Genomic DNA, 21,458 nt, shown 5'->3' on the forward strand with positions numbered 1-21,458 from the left:
GAACAGTCCAATAGGCTTAACATTGTAGGAGGGTTTCCGCGACTGAGCGGTAAAAAAAAAAGTGCCGGTTGTGAAAAGCGAATGGAAAATAAAGCTAACCTATTAGGCAGGTTATTGAAAATTATACCATCTAGTCGCGCATAACGAGAGAAAAAGAAAACTATTTAGAAGTTAGCTACGCTTCCGTTTTTATAGTCAATTTTATGCATAAAACAGCGTTAACAATAGGTCTGTTATCGTGCACGTTTAAGAAAAAAAAAATACTATTTATTTCTTGAAGGTAATTGATAACAACATGCACAAAAAAAAGTCAAACTTAGAAATCTTTTGTGAACATAATAATTTGAATTTAACGCTATTAGCAGGAAACACTTTCCACTTCTCCAATTCTCCAATTTCATGAGTATCCTCAATGAAATTGGAGACGAGGCCTTAGACTTAGACATGACAGTAAACCCCTCTAAGTCCATGATAATGCCCATTTGTTTCCTCAAACCCTCGCCCTATTTTCTTAATCCTATCCCCCCTGAAATTTCTGTGTCCTCATTTAAACTACTTGGCGTCACAATTTCTTCAAATTTAAAGTGGGATATCCACGTTAAAGACATCATCCATAGAGCTAATGTGTCTATCGCCCTCCTTAAGCTCCTAAATAAATTCATCGTCCCCCCATCCCACTCCTTAAGAATTTACACGTCTTTTGTCCGCCCGCATCTAGAATATGCTTGTCCAGTTTGTCACCCTGGTATCTCTCGCGGAGAATTGGAAAAAATCGAATCAATTCAAAAAAGAGCCTTGCGAATAATTTTCAAAGAAGGCAAGGTGCCGTACTCTCTACTCCTAAAACAAGCTAGTCTGAAAACCCTGGAGCAAAGGAGGGTTTCGTTGTGCCTCCGTTTTGCAAAAAATGCCATAACAAACCCTCGGACGGCAAGTATTTTCCCCAAACGTCACTCCCCATCCAGAATACGGCCGCCTCGAGCTGTTTCTTAGCCCATCCCTGCTTTGTCCCCCATTCGCTGCGTTACTTCCAGATACGAAAGAACTTTTATCCCCTTCAATATAGAGAAAATGAATAAAATGCCTCAATAGTTTCTTTTTTTCCCTCTTTTTTGTTTATTAGCTGATGGTACTGCCCAGGTTCTTGCACTCTTTTTCTTGCCCCCCCCCTTTCTTGACCAGTTTTTATTGTTTTTAACTCTTTTATTGATTTAATTTAGTTTAATTGCTGACACTTTATTAGTATCCCTTTTAATTTAAATGCATTTATGTCTCGTTCTAAGTTTAGTTTGACCAGTTTTTAATGCATTTATGTCTCGCTCTAAATTTATATTGACCAATTTTTTTTTTTTTTAATGTTTTAATTGACTTTTTACAGTTTTAATTATTGACTTTTAAATGATGTTCATTATGGTTTTCTCTATTTTGTTGTTGTTCTTTGGATTTTTAGTGTAACGATTTATTTGTTGTCGACTCCAAAGTCCGAATTCGGCCCTTTGTGGCTTTGTGATAGCGATTTTTTTTAAAATAAATATCTTATCTTATCTTATACTAGCGAGCTGGATTTACTTTACAAGCCTGGTCAAATCTTGTTATCTCGCGAATAATGGCCTGGTAGCTTTGCGATGGTCTTGAATAATGCAAATAAACAGCCGAAAGCGAATTCGTTTTCGCTTCCCAGCTCTCGACAAAAAACTCCTATTAAAGGCCTGGTGAAACATTTTAGCTTGAACTTTTACGTCCAATCAATTTTATTAATTCCAAAAATATAGATAGGAATTTTTTTTTTTTTCACTTGGACATGAGCAATTTAGAAGCCAATCTAAGTAAGTTGAAATTTATATTTCTTTATCACTTAAGTCCCTAAGCATTTAAGCCCCAATAATGTTTTTCCTTTATTTGTTTTCGTAATTAAAGCAGTTTTGGAGTGAAACTGTCCATTTCTTAGGAATGTGTAGCTAAAAAACTAACATAAAAAAGGGTTTAATCATACAGTTCATTTATTGAATTTTATAGTTTATTGGAGATGAACTTCTCTAAGGAAATTATATGTTTTGTTTTCTATGACAGTTTTCTATGACACTATGTAGTTATGTGTCTTGTTTTCTATGACACTTCTCTATGACAGTTATATAGTTATGTTTTGTTGACCTGACAGTCAGAGCAATGGTGCTAACGTCCTATTTTCATTTTTGTCACATTTAATAAATGACCTTAAAATAAAACAATTTAAATGGAAAACCAGTTGTAACAAAACATAATAAAAAAGATTATATTCATAAAAATGTCAATCATCATTTTTGAAAAAAAAGTTGTTAAAAAAGAGAAGTGAAGCAAACGCGTAGCGCGTAGCAAACCGTACGCGTAGCAAACCGTACGCGTAGCAAAAAGAAAAAAAAAACTGACACACGAAGCCCTTTATTGCACAGTTAAAGTTTCTGCTATAGTTTATCAGAAACGAAATTGTACCATCGGCATCGCAGAAGCGGGGAAGTTTTATTTATTTTTTTAAATAACAATTTTTTTAAATAAATGACCTCAAAATGTATTTATTTAAACGAGCAAGCAGTAACAACATAATATAATTAAAAAAATTCTTGTAATAAAATTCTCGATCATTGTCTTTCTATATTCAAGGTTGTAACAGCGTGGGGATCACGATGGCTTCAGCCCTAAGGAAGGTAAAAAGTTATTTAGATTCTAAGTCCATTCGAATAATTTTCCTCCTCCCCACCCTGGAAAGTTCTAAAGGAAGACTATTTCAAAATTATCGTAGAATTTTGCCCAAAATCTATAAAGTAGGCCAAAATCTTATTTCTCAAGGAGAAAGAAAAAACAAAAGAACCTTACTACCCCAGGTCAATAAGTACGTTTAATAATTCTTTTAATAGAGTCAAAATTTCCAAGACTCCAGCAATGAATATCATTATATATAAAGCAACCCCTCTACATTCATTAGTTATTTTCAATAGTATTAGTTATTGCGAATTTATTTCCTTTTTTGTTGTTACTGTATATTTTTGATATACAAAAGCCACACTTTTCAAAATACATACTGTTTTCAATGAAATACAAATGATTTTCCAACCGTTAGGTTGTTTTTAGAGGAAGGGAAGGGGACAGATAGTGCCACTTTTATTTGAAAAACTTGCTTTGCGAGATATATATTTCTTTGCGTTGTTGCTAATTTTTCGACAAATAAAAATACACTGCTCGAAATATCAATTATTTCAATAGGGTGCAAATGGCGCTCTGGTCTTCAGAAGATTTAAAGCGCATTATCTCTAGTCCTATTCGTGGTAATTTCACTTCGTTTGGAGATCAACTTAATTATTCAGTGCCATTTCTGTTTTTCTTGGTCTTTTATACTCGTTTATAGTTCTGTTAATTATAAGATTGGATTGTCACATGAATTATGTTGCTCTTTTAATGTAGCTCTTTATTTCCTTTTGTTCGAAAAAAAGTTGCTAATTTGTAAATTTTAAAAAAGTTTGTTAATTTTAAAAGAGGTAGATGAATTATACCCTACACTCTGCTATAATTCAAAACACTGGCCTTCAGCTTACTAAGATAGTAAAGTAATTACAATGAAATATCAAATTGAAATATTTACATTGAAATATTTAAATTTACAGTGAAATATCAAATTGGAAATATTAAATATAAATTTTCCTCTGACTGACCGAGCTTTATGCTTAAGCGCATGTGCTGAGTCTTGTATACAAACCGTGATATTTCTAAATCGTTTTTGATGGAGAATGGTCAGTAAAGAGTGGCAGTTGTCAGTAGAAACCAAAAACTCTGAAAGAAGCTAAATTCTGGTTCAAATGTTTTGCTATCAAATTTTGGTAGCTGAAAAGGCCCACATAAAAATATTAGTGTTACAGGTATGGCGATATTAAATATATAAAATTCATGAATTTTAGTCTACCCCCTTAAATTTTGTTGAACCATCCCTTGATTTTAAAAATACTTTTGTGGGGTATTTCTATTAAAAAGAAGTAGCTTAATTTCGTCAAAATCCTGGGGGGGGGAAGTTGGAGCCAATTTTCTCAGGTCAAGTGAAAATGACAGTGAAAACTTAAAAATGATCCATATATTACCATGAAGGCAAATATATACTAAAGAAAACTGACCTGTTTCTCTTGATACTTGAATTATTTTTGACAATTTTGTCTTAATTTTGGCAAGATTTTTTGCTGTAAATTTTTGTCACCAGGAGAGGGGGGCAAACTTGGATCTGGAGGGGGCGGTGGCCCCCTGCCCCATAGTAAATTACACCCCCGTTGAAAAGTGCTTTTTGTTGGATTTTTACTGAACAAAATAATAAAAAAACAGCAAATTTATCGTTCTACATTTTGAGAAAAAACTTGGCCCACCTCTTCTTTTTCTTGAATTTTAGTGTTTGTTTCAAGAGCTTTAAGAAAGGGAGAAAAGTGTATTGAAAACCCTGCCTTCAAAGTCAGCTTATCTGAGAACCCTAGAACAAAGGCTTTAAGCCACAGACATATGAAGTTTATATTTTTCTCCAGAAGGATGTTCCCGGCCACGTAATACTTTGCTTGTAATCAGTTAATTTGGGGTATTGTTTATATCTTATTTTAGGCACAACAGAACACTTACTACTAGCCATCTGTTAGTCTCGACTTGTGCCACTGGCGATTGGTCAACCTATTGTTGAACAGTTAATTGAGATACATTGTAGAGATTGATGAGGGTGCACTGTAGAAGAACAATATCAGAGGCAACGCTATCGCGTTGTCTATAGTAAAGGCCATATGACTCCATGTTTTATTATTATATATTGTTTATTATTTTTTTTCTCAGAGGCACTTCATATGGAAAGGGTCGTCGTAGAAACTACAAAGGGAACTCATTCGATTGGAAATCAAAAGTTCTAGTGCCCTTTTTAAGGGTCAAAATTGATTGGAAGGCAACTAAAACCTCTTCCACGCCCATCAGTTCCCCAAACACATCCAATCAAAATTTTGATCAAGCCATTTTGTTCAGCGTAGTTAAATTACACATAGTTTAAATTAGTTGGCCTCCAATCACTTTTGACTTCTAAAACATAGAAATTATGTTTTAGAGGAGGACAATCCCCCACAGCCCTCAGGGCAAGGGTTGTAAGTTATGTCCTGGGAGCATTTAAGGTTTTTATAGAAAGCTTTGTCGTAGAAACTTCAAAAAGGACTCATTCGAATGGAAATTCAAAGGGATAGTGCCCTTTTTATTAGTCAAAAGTGATTGGAGGCCAACTAACACCCCTTCCACGCCCACCATTTCATTCGATTGGAACTTTAAATGGCTAGTTTCAGTTTTAATAGTCGAAAGTGATTGGAAGGCAACTAACACCCCTTCCACGCCCACCATTTCCCCAAGCACATCTAAACAAAATTTTGATATAGCCATTTTGTTCAACGTAGATGAAAGTTCTGGAAATTATAAGTTTGAGCAGGAAACTCCCCCCAGAGTATTCAGGGCAAGGGCTATAAGTTTTGCCCTGGGGGCATATATTATTCTTATGGAATGTACGCTCGTATAAACTCCAGAGAAGGCTCTTTTGATTGGAAATTGAAAGTTCTATTTCACTTTTTAAACGTAAAAAGATATCGGAAGGTAACCAGCTTCCCCTCTCCCCCCAACCCTTTTTTCCCAAATGCACCCGATAAAAATTTTGAGATAGCTATTTTGTTAAAAATAGGTCATATATCATATAACAACAATTCAGGCGTCGACACAACCCCCCAGGACTCGGGGGCAGGCGTTGTTAGTTATGCCCTGGGGGCATATATGGGTCTTATGGAAGGTATGCTCGTATTAACTTCGAAGAGGGCTCATTTGATTGGAAATTGGAAGTTCTAGTTCACTTTATAAGAGTCAAAAGAGATTGGAGGGCACCTAGACCCCCCTCAGTGCCCTTTATCCTCAAACCCATCCTATAAGAACATTGATATAGCCCTTTTTTTAAAATAGTTCAAAGGCCATATAACGAGACCTCAGTAGTAAGGCATCAATTGACGCTGATTACACATGTACTTACACAAGCCTGAGGCATGAATATGCGTGTAGTTTAACCGGTACATTGACTTACCAGGGTCAGTCACCTATTAATACGAACGGTACATGCCTTACCAGACGGGTTTCTAAGGCAACCCCCACGTTTTGGAACTAGGAGCGAGATTGTGTGATGCAATCTGACTGGTTTGATTTCACGGGTTCATTAATAGAACGACTAATGTTTTTGAAAAGGGTAATTACTTCTAAGTTCAATAACCAAATTAAACTTCCGATGGTTAAGAAAGGGTAACGGGTAATTAAAGTATGAGGAATGGGATGCTATAATTAGAATGGTTTTAAGTTGAAAATTGTGACGTACGAATAACTCTATTTGCGAATTTTTTGCGAAAAGGTATTTGCGTAAAGGTATTGCGTTGGTTAAGAAAGCGTAACGGGTAATTAAAGAATGAGGAATGGGATGTTATAGTTAGAATGGTCTTAAGTTGAAAATTGTGACGTAAAAATGACTCTATTTGCGAATTTTTTGCGAAAAGGTATTTGCGAAAAGGTACTGCGTTGGTTAAGAAAGCCTCAAGGGTAATTAAAGCATGAGGAATGGGATGCTTGCATCAACAATACAAAGAATATGCTCAGATACTTAATAGATTTGACGCCTACAAGAGACATTGGTAAAAGGTATTCAATAGCTTAATTGAAAATTAACGATAGAATGACATTGTTACTTGACCTAGCTTTACCTCTCCGATGTGGTCTGTATAATACACAAGTAACGTTTGAAAAGTATTGTCAATTTCAAATAGGATCTAACGTTCCCTTCGTTCCCCCAATGTCTTAGAGGCAGGAGAGGGTAGGAGAGGGGGAAGGGGAGTCAATTTTGGAGGTAACACATTCTAAATGAGAAATCGTAAAATACCCGAGACAATGAACAAGTCCCAATATGGCAAGTATTTAGTTAATATAATGCTTGGAAGAGAAATTAAGTTTTGAGAGGGGTGTAAAAATGGTACTTATTTAACATTCCGGTAAACATACGACTAGAAATGCCTCAGGAGAAATAGACTATTGTTTCTTTCTGAACTAATCAATATTCCTTGACAAATATTTTTTTTATTTTTACTGTATTGCTATTATTCAAAACATTGCATTGTCTATGCCACATCAAACTAGCGAATAATTATCGTGGCTTTTTAGGTGTTCAATTTTTTTTTAAGTGTAATTAATAACATAAAAAAAATTATGATATTTATATTTGGCTAAGCTCTATTTTTACTACTTTATATGAAGTGAGGGGGGTGGGGCAAGTATTCAGTTAAAATAAAGCAAGAAGGGGGAAATTAAGTTGTGAGGGAGGTGTAAAAATGCTACTTATTTAATACCCCGGTAAACATTTGACTTGAAATGCTTACCAAAGAGTATTTATATTCTTGTCACTTTTCGTTCCCCCAATTTTTCAAAGCGGGTGTTTACAACTAAGGGGGAAACTGCCCCAACCAAAGAGTATTTATATTCTTGTCACTTTTCGTTCCCCCCAATTTTTCAAAGCTGTTCTTTAAAACTAAAGGAAAACTGGTCCGATCAAAGAGTATTTATATTCTGTCATTTTTCTTTACCCAAAATTTTCAAAGAGGGTTTTTACAACTAAGAGGAATGGCAGAAGGACGTATTAGCGAAGTTATAGTGGAGGGCGAGTTGCTAGTGAAAAACCCGTTTGGATGAGTTGAAATAAAAATTTTAATGAGAAATGACTGAAAAGTGTTTTGGGGGATATGGCTTGATTGGCAGAAGGATGTATTAGTGAAGTTATAGTGGAGGGCGAGTTGCTAGCGAAAAACCCGTGTGAATGAGTTGAAATAAAAAATTTTTTTAACAAAAAAATGACTGAAAAGTGTTTTGGGGGAGATGGGTTGATAACCCCGAGGGAGTTGTTAACTCAGGTAATTTGTTATAAATTTGAAACAACATCAGTCTATGAAAATGACTAACGACGATAGAATGACATTGTGAGTTGACCCAGCTTTACCTCTCCGATTTCTGCTGGAACTAGCTTCAAATATTGAACCTAAAAGATTTATATTACCATGGTTACGAAGTGTTTATAGAATTGGTGGTCTTTAAAAAGACCGTCGGGTAGTCATGGGTGTGATGACTATTGTAAAAATTCATTATTGTTTGTCATCCACTCGGTATGATTCCAATCTATATCATGGATTTGTTTGTTCTTCTTCTTCCTAGGAAATCTCACACACATATTCAGGGAAGGAATATCTATTGGTACCCATTTGCTAAAAAATCGAACCTCGTCCTCTGGGTTGTGTATCTTACTCGGAAATACCTCACAACTAAAATCTTCCAAGTTGAATAATGGTATATCTGATTTGCATTTTTCGATCAAAAGTTTATCAGTGGGCACATTCCCTTTTGTGTACAGTGCTGTTACGCCAAAAAAACAGCATATCTCTCTAACTTCCTCTTGTACGTAGGATAAATTCTTCCCTTTTTTATAGGATGGAAGAATCATTCTATTATATAAACCTATTTTGTTTATAAAGTATAGTTAATTGCGCCACCTGTCTTCATTGTACTCATACATATTATAGTTTATATACCAGTGGTAACAAGAGACTTCTTGATGATCAGCAGTCAACAGTAGAAACGCGCATTGAAAAATCACTCCACACGCCGATTTCTTCACGCCAATGTATTCGCAGTCAAAAACGCCATACATCTTTGAAGTTATATTGATAGAATGGAATATTCAAACTGTTTAAAGTTCCAAATTGAAACTACATTATATACTAAAGAAACTGAATATATTAACATCTAAAACAAGACACACTGGTTTATATTTAATAAAAATTATTTTTATTATTAAGACCTCAGAATATTTATCTTCACGAATGACAAACTGGCATTATTTAGAAAACGATAATACAATATATAAAAAAAGTTTTTTCAACTGAAAGTAAGGAGCAAAATTTAAACTTAAAACGAAGAGAATTATTACGTATACGAAGTGAATTTCCCTCTCAAAACCTCGCTCTTTGCACTAAAGTTTGAATTTTGTTCCAATTCCTTAAGAACGACTCCTAAAACACAAGGTTCGTTTAATTAGAACAATAAGAAGCTCTTTTAAAAGTACTAAGATTTTAGCGCAAAGAGTGAGGTGTTGAGGAGCGGTGCACTCTCATTCCTATACCTAATAATTTTTGTTTGTCTAAAGTTCTAATGTTGCTCCTTACTTTCAGTTGGAAAAATTTGTTTTTTTAATTTAGTTTTTATGTAATGATTTCTTCAAATAATATCAAGAGGATTTGCTTTTACACTGCTCACAGTGTAGAATGTGTTACTAAAATTTTGTTTCAAAATATTTTTGACCTAAACTTGTTTTTTGCATTGCGCATTTATGTTTTAGTAGAGCATCATCGGTCGAAAAAAAAGTGTTGATAATTTTGTTGTATGGTTTCACATGTTATAAAACTGAACGTAAGGGCGCCACTAATGAGAAGTGACCAAAAAGATTGGATGGTAACTACGCCGCCTCTCACGCCTCTTTTTTCCGAAATCGTGCGGTCAAAATTTTGAGATTACCATTTTCTTCATCATTGTTGAAACGCCTAATAGCTATGTCTTTGAATATAACATGAAACCCCCCTCACACCCCCAACTCACACCTCATTACCTCGCTCTTAATGCAAAAGTTTGATTTTGTCCCAATTCCGTAAGAGCAACTCCTGAAACATAAGGTTCGTTTAATTAGAACAATAAGAAGCTTTTTTAAAATTACCAAGATTTTAGCGCAAAGAGTGAGGTGTTGAGGAGCGGTGCAATCTCGTTCATATACGTAATAATTTTCATTTGTGTTAAGTTCTAATGTTGCTCCTTACTTTCAATGGGAAAAATATGTTTTTTTTTAATTTAATTTTTATGTAATGATTTTTTCAAACAATATCAAGGGTATTTGTTTTTACATTGCTCACAGTGTAGAATGTCTTACTAAAATTATGTTTCAAAATATTTTTGGTCTATCGACCTAGTGGTACTAAAATATCGTAAGAGGGCTCATTTGACTGGAAATTAAAAGTTCTAGTGCCATTTTTAAGTGACCAAAAAGATTGGATGGTAACTACGCCGCCTCTCACGCCTCTTTTTTCCGTAATCGTGCAGTCAAAATTTGACTGAAAATTTGTCAAAATTTCACTTAGAGTGGCGCGCCACTCTAAGTGAACCTAGATCAACCCAACTTTTTGGATATCTCTCTCACTATGACTCTGTTTGTGTGTCGTGTCAAATTTCGACTGCACGATGACGGAAAAAAGAGGCTTGAGAGGCGGCGTAGTTACCATCCAATCTTTTTGGTCACTTAAAAATGGCACTAGAACTTTTAATTTCCAGTCAAATGAGCCCTCTTACGATATTTTAGTACCACTAGGTCGATAGACCAAAAATATTTTGAAACAAAATTTTAGTAGCACATTCTACAAATATAGAGTTATTTGAGTTATTTGACAATTAAATAGAGTTATTTGAAGAAATCATTACATAAAAATTAAATTAAAAAAAAACATATTTTTCCCATTGAAAGTAAGGAGCAACATTAGAACTTAAAACAAATGAAAATTATTACGTATATGAACGAGATTGCACCGCTCCTCAACACCTCACTCTTTGCGCTAAAATCTTGGTACTTTTAAAAGAGCTTCTTATTGTTCTAATTAAACGAACCTTGTGTTTCAGGAGTCGTTCTTAAGGAATTGGAACAAAATTCAAACTTTAGTGCACAGAACGAGGTTATCAGGTGTGAGTTGGGGGTGTGTAGGGGGGTTTCATGTTATATTCAAAGACATAGCTATTAGGCGTTTCAACAATGATGAAGAAAATGGTAATCTCAAAATTTTGACCGCGCGATTTCGGAAAAAAGAGGCGTGAGAGGCGGCGTAGTTACCATCCAATCTTTTTCGTCACTTCTCATTAGTGGCGCCCTTACGTTCAGTTTTATAACATGTGAAACCATACAACAAAATTATCAACACTTTTTTTTCGACCGATGATGCTCTACTAAAACATAAACGCCCAATGCACAAAACAAGTTAAGGTCAAAAATATTTTGAAACAAAATTTCAGTAACACATTCTACACTGTGAGCATTAAAAAAAAAACATTAAAAAAATTAAATTAAAAAAACATATTTTTCCAATTGAAAGTACGGAGCAACATTAGGACTTAAAACAAATCCTCTTGATATTATTTGAAGAAATCATTACAAAAAAATTAAATTAAAAAAATATATTTTTCCAACTGAAAGTAAGGAGCAACATTAGAACTTAAAACAAACGAAAATTATTGTGTATATGAATAAGATTGCACCGCTCCTCAACACCTCACTCTTTGCGCTAAAATCTTAGTACTTTTAAAAGAGCTTCTTATTGTTCTAATTGAACGAACCTTGTGTTTTAGGAGTCGTTCTTAATTAATTGGAACAAAATTCAAGCTTTAGTGTAAAGAGCGAGGTTATGAGAGGGAAATCCCCTTCGTATACGTAATAATTCTCTTCGTTTTAAGTTTTAATTTTGCTCCTTACTTTCAGTTGAAAAAACATTTTTTATATATTGTATTATCGTTTTCTAAATAATGCCAGTAAGAGGCGTGAGAGCCGGCGTAGTTACCATCCAATCTTTTTGGTCACTTAAAAATGGCACTAGAACTTTTAATTTCCAGTCAAATGTGCCCTCTTACGATATTTTAGTACCACTAGGTCGATAGACCAAAAATATTTTGAAACAAAATTTTAGTAACACATTCTACACTGTGAGCAGTGTAAAAACAAATCCTCTTGATATTATTTGAAGAAATCATTACATAAAAATTAAATTAAAAAAACATATTTTTCCAATTGAAAGTAAGGAGCAACATTAGAACTTAAAACAAATGAAAATTATTACGTATATGAACGAGATTGCACCGCTCCTCAACACCTCACTCTTTGCGCTAAAATCTTGGTACTTTTAAAAGAGCTTCTTATTGTTCTAATTAAACGAACCTAGTGTTTTAGGAGTCGTTCTTAAGGAATTGGAACAAAATTCAAACTTTAGTGCAAAGAGCGAGGTTATGAGAGGGAAATCCCCTTCATATACGTAATAATTCTCTTCGTTTTAAGTTTTAATTTTGCTCTTTACTTTCAGTTGAAAAAACTTTTTTTATTTATTGTATTATCGTTTTCTAAATAATGCCAGTAAATCTAGCCCCACCTCCACGGAGAAATCACTACCCCCCCCCAAAAAAAATGTATACATACTTCCAAATAACCAATACTATGCGTAAAGAATAGACAAATTTCATATACTTAAATATGTTTCCCCTGGGGATGTGAGGGGGGTTTCATGTTATATTCAAAGACATATCTATTAGACGTTTCAACAATGATGAAGAAAACGGCAATCTCAAAATTTTGACCGCCCGATTTCGGAAAAAAGAGGCGTGAGAGGTGGCGTAGTTACCATCCAATCTTTTTGGTCACTTCTCATTAGTGGCGCCCTTATGTTCAGTTTTATAACATGTGAAAGCATACAACAAAATTATCAACACTTTTTTTATCGACCGACGATGCTCTACTAAAACATAAACGCGCAATGCACAAAACAAGTTTAGGTCAAAAAATTTTTGAAACAAAATTTTAGTAACACATTCTACACTGTGAGCAGTGTAAAAACAAATCCTCTTGATAATATTTGAAGAAATCATTACATAAAAATTAAATTAAAAAAACATATTTTCCAACTGAAAGTAAGGAGCAACATTAGAACTTAAAACAAACGAAAATTATTACGTATATGAATGAGATTGCACCGCTCCTCAACACCTCACTCTTTGCGCTAAAATCTTGGTACTTTTAAAAGAGCTTCTTATTGTTCTAATTAAACGAACCTTGTGTTTTAGGAGTCGTTCTTAAGGAATTGGAACAAAATTCAAACTTTAGTGCAAAGAGCGAGGTTATGAGAGGGAAATCCCCTACATATACGTAATAATTCTCTTAGTTTTAAGTTTTTATTTTGCTCCTTACTTTCAGTTGAAAAAACTTTTTTTTATTTATTGTATTATCGTTTTCTAAATAATGACAGTTTGTCATTCGTGAAGATAAATATTTTGAGGTCTTAATAATAAAAATAATTTTTATTAAATATAAACCAGTGTGTCTTGTTTTAGATGTTAATATATTCAGTTTCTTTAGTATAAAATGTAGTTTCAATTTGGAACTTTAAACAGTTTGAATATTCCATTCTATCAATATAACTTCAAAGATGTATGGCGTTTTTGATTGCGAATACATTAGCGTGAAGAAATCGGTGTGTGGAGTGATTTTTGAATGCGCGTTTCTACTGTTGAATACTAATCATCAAAAAGTCTCTTGTTACCATTGGTATATAAACTATAATATGTATGAGTACAATGAAGACAAGTGGCGTAATACACTATACTTTATAAACAAAATAGGTTTATATAATAGAATGATTCTTCCATCCTATAACAAAGGGAAGGATTTATCCTACGTACAGGAGGAAGTTAGAGAGATATGCTGTTTTTTTGGCATAACAGCACTGTACACAAAAGGGAATGTGCCCACTGATAAACTTTTGATCGAAAAATGCAAATCAGATATACCATTATTCAACTTGGAAGATTTTAGTTGTGAGGTATTTCTGAGTAAGATACACAACCCAGAGGACGAGGTTCGATTTTTTAGCAAATGCGTACCAATAGATATTCCTTCCCTGAATATGTGTGTGAGATTTCCTAGGAAGAAGAAGAACAAACAAATCCATGATATAGATTGGAATCATACCGAGTGGATGACAAACAATAATGAATTTTTACAATAGTCATCACACCCATGACTACCCAACGGTCTTTTTAAAGACCACCAATTCTATAAACACTTCGTAACCATGGTAATATGAATCTTTTAGGGTCAATATTTGAAGCTAGTTCCAGCAGAAATTGGAGAGGTAAGCCTGGGTCAACTCACAATGTCATTCTATCGTCGTTAGTCATTTTCATAGACTGATGTTGTTTCAAATTTATAACAAATTACCTGAGTTAACAACTCCCTCGGGGTTATCAACCCATCTCCCCCAAAACATTTTTAAGTAATTTCTTTTTAAAAATTTTTTTTATTCCAATCATTCACGCGTTGTTTTTGCTAGCAACTCGCCCTCCAATATACCTATGCTAACATACCGCCCATCAAACACTTTTAGAAATGTATCGTTAAAAAAAAAATTATTTCAAATACTCCACAAGGGTTTTTCGTTAGCAGCTCGTCCTCCACTATAACTTCACTAATACATCCTTCTCCCAATCAACCCGTCTCCCCCAAAACACTTTTCAGTCATTTCTCATTAAAATTTTTATTTCAACTCATCCACACGGGTTTTTCGCTAGCAACTCGTCCTCCACTATAACTTCGCTAATACATCTTTCTGCCATTCCTCTTAGTTGTAAAACCCCACTTTGAAAAATTGGGGGAACGAAAAGTGACAAGAATATAAATACTCTTTGGTCGGGCCAGTTTCCCCTTAGTTGTAAACACCCGCATTGAAAAATTGGGGGAACGAAATGTGACAAGAATATACATACTATTTGGTTGGGCTATTTTCCCCCTTTGTTGTAAACACCCGCTTCGAAAATTTGGGGGAACGAAAAGTGCCAAGAATATAAATAGTCTTTGGTAAGCATTTCAAGTCAAATGTTTAACGGAGTATTAAATAAGTAGCATTTTTACACCTCCCTCAAAACTTAATTTCCCACTTCCTAGCTTTATTTTAACTAAATACTTACCCCCACCCCCCTCACTTCATATAAAGTAGTCAAAAAAGAGTTTAGCCAAATCCAAATTTCATCATTTTTTTTATTTTATTAATTACACTTAAAAAAAAATGAAAATATAAGAAGCCCCTATAAATATTCGCTAGTTTGGTGTGGCATACACAATGCAATGTTTTGAATAATAGCAATAAAGTAAAAATAAAAAAAATATTTGTCAAGGAATATTGATTAGTTCAGTAAGAAGCAATAGTCTATTTCTCCTGAGGCATTTCTAGTCGTATGTTTACCGGAATGTTAAATAAGTACCATTTTTACACCCCTCTCAAAACTTAATTTCTCTTCCAAGCATTATATTAACTAAATACTTGCCATATTGGGACTTGTTCATTGTCTCGGGTATTTTACGATTTCTCATTTAGAATGTGTTACCTCCAAAATTGACTCCCCCTCCCCCTCTCCTACCCTCCCCTGCCCCTCAGAAATGGGGGAACAAAGGGAACGTTAGATCCTATTTTAAATTGACAATACTTTTCAAACGTTACTTGTGTATTATACAGACCACATCGGAGAGGTAAAGCTAGGTCAAGTAACAATGTCATTCTATCGTTACTTTTCAATTAAGCTATTGAATATCTTTTACCAGTGTCTCTTGTAGGCGTCAAATCTATTAAGTATCTGAGCATATTCTTTGTATTGTTGATGCAAGCATCCCATTACTCATTCTTTAATTACCCGTGAGGCATTCTTAACCAACGCAATAACTTTACGCAAATACCTTTTCGCAAAAAATTCGCAAATAGAGTTATTTTTACGTCACAATTTTCAACTTAAAACCATTCTAATTATAGCATCCCATTCCTCATACTTTCATTACCCGCTACGCTTTCTTAACCAACGCAATACATTTACGCAAATACCTTTTCGCAAAAAAATCGCAAATAGAGTTATTTTTATGTCACAATTTTCAACTTAAAACCATTCTAATTATAGCATCCCATTCCTCATACTTTAATTACCCGTTACGCTTTCTTAACCAACGCAATACCTTTACACAAATACCTTTTCGCAAAAAATTCGCAAATAGAGTTATTTTTACGTCACAATTTTCAACTTAAAACCGTTCGAATTATAGCATCCCATTCCTCATACTTTAATTACCCGTTCCGCTTTCTTAACCATCGGAAGTTTAATTTGGTTATTGAACTTAGAAGTAATTACCCTTTTCAAAAACATTAGTCGTTCTATTATTAAACCCGTGAAACGAAACCAGTCAGATTGCATCACACAATCTCGCTCCTAGTTCCAAAACGTGGGGGTTACCTTAGAAACCCGTCTGGTAAGGCAAGTACCGTTCGTATTAATAGGTGACTGACCCTGGTAAGTCAATGTACCGGTTAAACTACACGCATATTCATGCCTCAGGCTTGTGTAAGTACATTTGTAATCAGCGTCAATTGATGCCTTACTACTGACCTCCGGGGTTGACACAGCCCCCTAGGGCTAGAGCTTAGGTTTTTATAGTCAAAAGAGATTGGAGGGCAACTAGCAGCCCCCACGCCCCTTTTTCCCCAAATGCATCCAATAAAAATTTTGCACCAGCCATTAAGTTAAAAATTGCTCAAAAGTCAGATAACAAAAACTCGGGTGTCGTCACAAACCCCCAGGACTCGGTGACAGGCGTTTTAAGTTATTCCCTGGGGTATATATGGTTCTTATGAAAGAGATTCTCGTATAAACTTCAGAGAGGGCTCTTTTGAATGAGAATTGAAAGTCCGAGCTCACCTTTTAATAGTCAAAAGAAATCCGATTGCAGCTAGCCCCCCCCCACGCCTTATTTTCCAAACCCATCTGATGAAAATTTTGAGATATACAGTTTGTTAAAAATAGTTCAAAGGTTGAATAAGAAAAACTCCGGTGTCAATACAATCCCCAGGGCCCAGGGGAAGGTGTTCTAAATTATGCCTTAAGAGCATGTATGTTTATTATGAAAGGGATGCTCGTATAAACTTCATAGAGGGCTCATTTCGATTGGATATTGAAAGTTTTAGTTCATTTTTTAATTCAAGAGAGTTAAGGGCAACTAGCGCCCCCCCACGCCCTTTTTTCCCCGAACCCATGCACTACAAATTTTGAGATAGCCAGTGTTTTGGAAATTGTTCAAAAATTAGATATCAAAAACTCCGGTGTCAACACAACTCCCCCCAGGACCCGAGGCATAGGCGTTGTAAGTGTTGTCCTGGGGACGTATATGGTTTTTATGAAAGGGATGCTCGTATAAACTTCAGAGAGGGCTCATTTGATTGGAAATTGAAAGTTCTAGTTCAATCTTTATGAGTCAAAAGATATCCGAGGGCAACTATCTCCCCCCCAGACACACCCTTATTTCCCCAAGCCCATCTGATAAAATTTTTCTAAAAGCGATTTCATCAAAAATAGTTCAAAGGTCAGATAAGAAGATTCCTGTGTCGACGCAGCCCCCCAGGGCCCGGAGGCAGGCGTTATGAGTAATTCTCTAGGGGCATATATAGTTCTTATGGAAGGGATGCTCGTATAAACTTCGCAGAGGGCTCATTTGATTGGAAATTGAAAGCTCTTGTTCGCTTTTTAAGAGTAAAAAGAGATCGGAGGGAAACTAGTCCCCCCTCCACGCCCTAAATGCATCAGATAAAAAGTTTGAGATAGATATTTTGTTAAAAAAAAGTTCAAAATTCAGATAAAAAAATCTCCGGTGTCGACACTGCCCCCCAGGGCCCGAGGGTAGGCGTTGTAAGTTATGCCCCGGGGGCATATATGGCTGTTATGGAGGGGCTGCTCGTATAAAATTCATAGAAGGCTCATTTGATTGGAAATTGAAATTTGTAATTCACTTTTTAAGAGTCAAAAGTGATTGGAGGGCAGCTAGCTTCGCCCCACACCCCATTTATTTTTTCCCAGATTCACTTCATATAGAAGGGGTCGTCGTATAAACTTTAAAGAGGGCTCGTTCGACTGGAAGTCGAGAGTTCTAGTGCCCTTTTTAAGAGTCAAAAGTGATCGGAGGGCAGCTAGCCCCCAAGCCCTTTTTCGGCAAATACATATGATAAAAATTTGAGGTATTCGTTTTGTTAAAAATAGTTCAAAGTTCATATAACAATTACTCCTTTACGTATAGCCATTTCGTTAAAAATAGTTCAAAGGTCAGATAAGAAAACCTCTGTGTCGAAACACCCCCCCCATCCAGGGCCCGGGGCGGGCGTTGTGAGTATTGCTCTGGGGGCATATATGGCTCTTATGGAAGGTATGCTCGTATAAACTTCGGAGAGGGCTCATTTGACTGGAAATTAAAAGTTCTCGTTCACATTTTAAGAGTAAAAAGAGATCAGAGGCAACTAGCCCCCCTCTTGACACCCTATTTTCCTCATACCCATCCGATAAGAACTTTTAGAGAGCCATTTTTTCAAAATAGTTCAAAGGTCAGATAACAAAAACTCCGGAGTCGACACAACCTCCAAGGACCCGGGGGCAGGCACTGTAAGCTAAGTCCTGGGGTCGTATGTGGTTCTTATGAAAGGGATGCTCGTATAAACTTCAGAGAGGGTTCATTTGGATGGAAAATCAAAGTTGTAATTCATTTTCTGAGAGTGAAAAAGGATCGGAGGGCACCTAGTCCCTTCCGCCCTCCACGCCTTTGGGTTTATCGGATGGATGAATCCATCCGATAAAAATTTGAGGTAACTATTTTGTAAAAAATAGTTCAACCCATCAGATATTAAAACTCCGGGGTCGACAAAAACCCCCAGGGCCCAAAGAAAGGCGTTGTAAGTTATACTCTGGGGATATATATGGTTCTTATAGAAGGGATGCTCGTATATACTTCAAAGAGAGGTCATTTGATTGAAAATAGAAAATTCTAGTTCACTTTTAAAGAGTCAAAAGAGACCGAAGGTTAATTAGCCTCCCTCACGCCCGTTTTCCCCAAATCCATCCGATAAAATTTGAGATAGCCATTTTGTTAAAAATAGTTCAAATATCAGATAATAAAAACTCCGAGGTTGAAACAAACCACTTTTTTCACTTTGATATTGTTACTTTGATACCAGTTTTGATACTTCGATGAACATTGGATTTTTTTTTAAAGTTTGATTTTGAAATAAGGAATTTTTAAAAACTTGAATCTTTTTGCAATCAAAAACGAACAAAAATTAATTTAAAAAACACTTTCTGAAAAATAAGTTTCTCAAAGAAAATTAAAGGCCATTTTAAACTTAGGCTCAGCAGATACAAATACCTGTTAAAATTCAAACTCAAAACGACCAGAAATTACTATTAAAGAATAAATCAAACCCAAAAACGAACAGAAATTAAATAGACAATCATAGCAAAAACATAAAACGAGTAATTGTGTCGACCAAATTTTCACTCTTAGGTTAATAATTGAGAAGTGCCAGAGTTTTATAACACCTTTGGTCCTAAGTAAAGGTTTTATCCTTGTATGGTATACCAGAGAAATACATTAAAGTGATTAGGGCTGTGTACGAGAATAACACTGACGCGGTTAAGGTAGGAAATAAGGTTAGCAGCTGGTTTTGTGTTAAATTAGGAGTTAAGCAGGGTTGTGTTCTATTCCCCTTTATATGGATTATTTTGATGGACTTTGTCTTAAGGAGCACAGAAAAGGCAATGGCAGACCACGGAATCAAATGGGGAGGAAAATTCTCCCGGACTTAGATTATGCTGATGATTTAAGCATCCTAGTTGAAAGTGTGAGCAAAATGAATGAAGTTTTAGAGGTTTCGCGAGTTCAGGGTGCTAGAATAGGGTTGAAAATTAATGTTAAGAAGACTATGTCACTAAGGCTAGAAATAAGTGAAGATGAAAAGGTGAACTTGGGTAATGAAAAGATTGATCAGGTGGACAGCTTCACTTACCTTGGTAGTATTATTAGTAAAGATGGTGGGAGCAGTGAAGATATCAAAAGTAGAAAAGCCAAGGCTCATGGTGTTGTTTCACAGTTAAAAAAAGTTTAGAAGAATAGGAAGATAAATCTGCAATCTAAAAATAGAAGATTGGAGGGTACAGGGATCGCAGTGGTCAAATTTGGCTCTGAAGCATGGGCGCTCCGAAAAGTGGATGAAGATTTGCTAGATGTTCTCCAGAGAAATAGCTTAAGGATTATTCTTGGTACCTGGTTGACTGACCGTATTTCAAACAATAGGTTATACGAAAAAATGGGTTCAATACCGCTCTCTAGGGTTATAATGAAAGAAAGGTTGAGGTGGCTAGGGCACGTTGTGCGGATGAAGGATGACAGATTGCCGAAGATTGTTTTTTTCGGCCATCCATCTAGGACTAAACGGAAAGTAGGTCGTCCTCGTTTGGGGTGGGAGGACGTCACAAAGAAAGCTTTAAAGAAAATGGGAACTTCATGGGCGGGAGTAAAAAGGGAGGCTATGAATAGATTGGGATGGAGGAGGAGCGTGCGTAGCTGTGTTGGCCTCAGGTGGCTTGGTGCTGCGGTGAGTTGTTAGTAGTAGTAGTAGTAGTAGCAGTAGTAGTAGTAATCAAGCTTGAAACGAACACAAATCACTACAAACAAGAGTTTGGGTATCGCCTCCTTCTCTCACTGTAAAATTCTAAAACCTACTGCGTCATTGGCGCTTTACTGAAAACTATATACGTCTTGAACAGTATTTGAAAGTATAAACAACATCAAATTGAATATTTGATGCATAGTGATATTAATTGTTGAAAGATCCATCTGTTCAAGAATTTATTTCACTGTATTCAATGCTGTAAGAATTGGGAAAGAAAATATTTGTAATATGATTCGTTTTCAGTTAAGCGCCTATGACGCAGTAGGCTTTTGGTTTTTATTTACAGTTAAGGAAGGAGTCAGTATCCAAACACTTGTTTGTAGTACAACTATATTCGTCTTGAACAACTTTAGAAAGAGCTAATAAATTAAACTGAATATTTGATATATAATGATATTAATTGCTGAAACCTCATCAGTTCAAAATTTTACTATAATTTTAATGTTTATTATCAATATTAACCACAAAAGAAAATATTTTTCATAAAATTGGTTTTCAGTAAATCACCAGTGACGCAATAGGTTTTAGAATTTTACAGTGAGAGAAGGAGGTGATATCCAAACTCTTGTTTGTAGTGATTTTTGTTCGTTTCAAGCTTGATTTTCATATTCAATTTAAGTTTCACTCGTTTTAAGATTTATTGATTAATTTACATTAATATCTATTGTATGTTTGGTTGCATTGATTGTTTATTTAATTTCTGTTCGTTTTAAGCTTGATTTACATATTCAATCTAAGCATTACTTGCTTTAAGATCTATTTATTCATTTATATTATTACTTCTTATATGTTTTTTGCTATGATTGTCTATTTAATTTCTGTTCGTTTTGAGTTTCATTTATTGTTTAATAGTAATTTCTGGTCATTTCGAGTTTGAATTTTAACAGGTATTTGTATCTGCTGAGCCTTAGTTTAAAATGGTCTTTACTTTTCTTTGAAAAACTTATTTTTCGGAAAGTTTTTTTTAAAATAAATAGTTAATAAGTGATATCCAATTGTTCTTTACTACTAATATCTTTATTTTTGTTTGTTGCAGGAACACTT

At 35.0% G+C, this 21,458-nt stretch overlaps 1 protein-coding gene across 1 annotated transcript in view; it reads left to right on the top strand.

Annotated features, from left to right (window-relative positions):
* Window positions 1-21,458, top strand: part of LOC148939854 (uncharacterized) — a 450,089-nt gene that overhangs the window by 253 nt on the left and 428,378 nt on the right. The window lies entirely within an intron of this gene.

The sequence above is a fragment of the Artemia sp. Qi Xiang Cuo genome, chromosome 20 (genome assembly GCF_049724085.1).
Source record: "Artemia sp. Qi Xiang Cuo chromosome 20, ASM4972408v1, whole genome shotgun sequence".
In the NCBI taxonomy this organism is placed as follows: domain Eukaryota; kingdom Metazoa; phylum Arthropoda; class Branchiopoda; order Anostraca; family Artemiidae; genus Artemia; species Artemia sp. Qi Xiang Cuo.